Source organism: Sinocyclocheilus anshuiensis, unplaced genomic scaffold, assembly GCF_001515605.1.
Source record: "Sinocyclocheilus anshuiensis isolate Anshui unplaced genomic scaffold, SAMN03320099.WGS_v1.1 scaffold1116, whole genome shotgun sequence".
Classification (NCBI taxonomy): domain Eukaryota; kingdom Metazoa; phylum Chordata; class Actinopteri; order Cypriniformes; family Cyprinidae; genus Sinocyclocheilus; species Sinocyclocheilus anshuiensis.
In genome coordinates this window covers 131,754-132,010 of record NW_015548257.1, presented here as the reverse complement: position 1 = coordinate 132,010, position 257 = coordinate 131,754, and the positions used below count along the sequence as shown (strand labels likewise).

The window sequence follows — 257 nt, the reverse complement described above, 5'->3', positions numbered from 1 at the left end:
CACAAAATAAAAGTAGACCCTTTACAGTTACGAATGATGTATTACTCTTACCTTTATGAGCAAAAATGACAGTGTATCCACTGAAAAAAAACACAAGTGATCGCGCTGGCGTCTCTATGTCCTGCAAAGCGCGCTTCAGCTTCCACTCTCCGCACAAACTATTGGATACAGCGCACAGTTTAACATCTTTAACATCTAAACATTGTTATATGCTTGAACTGTTTTATATCTATAGATTTTATTTTAGGATGATTTGA

The 257-nt window shown here is 36.2% G+C and overlaps 1 protein-coding gene across 4 annotated transcripts in view; it reads left to right on the top strand.

The window, feature by feature from the left end:
* The window catches only part of sugp1 (SURP and G patch domain containing 1), an 18,946-nt gene that overhangs the window by 14,529 nt on the left and 4,160 nt on the right, over positions 1-257 (top strand). The window lies entirely within an intron of this gene.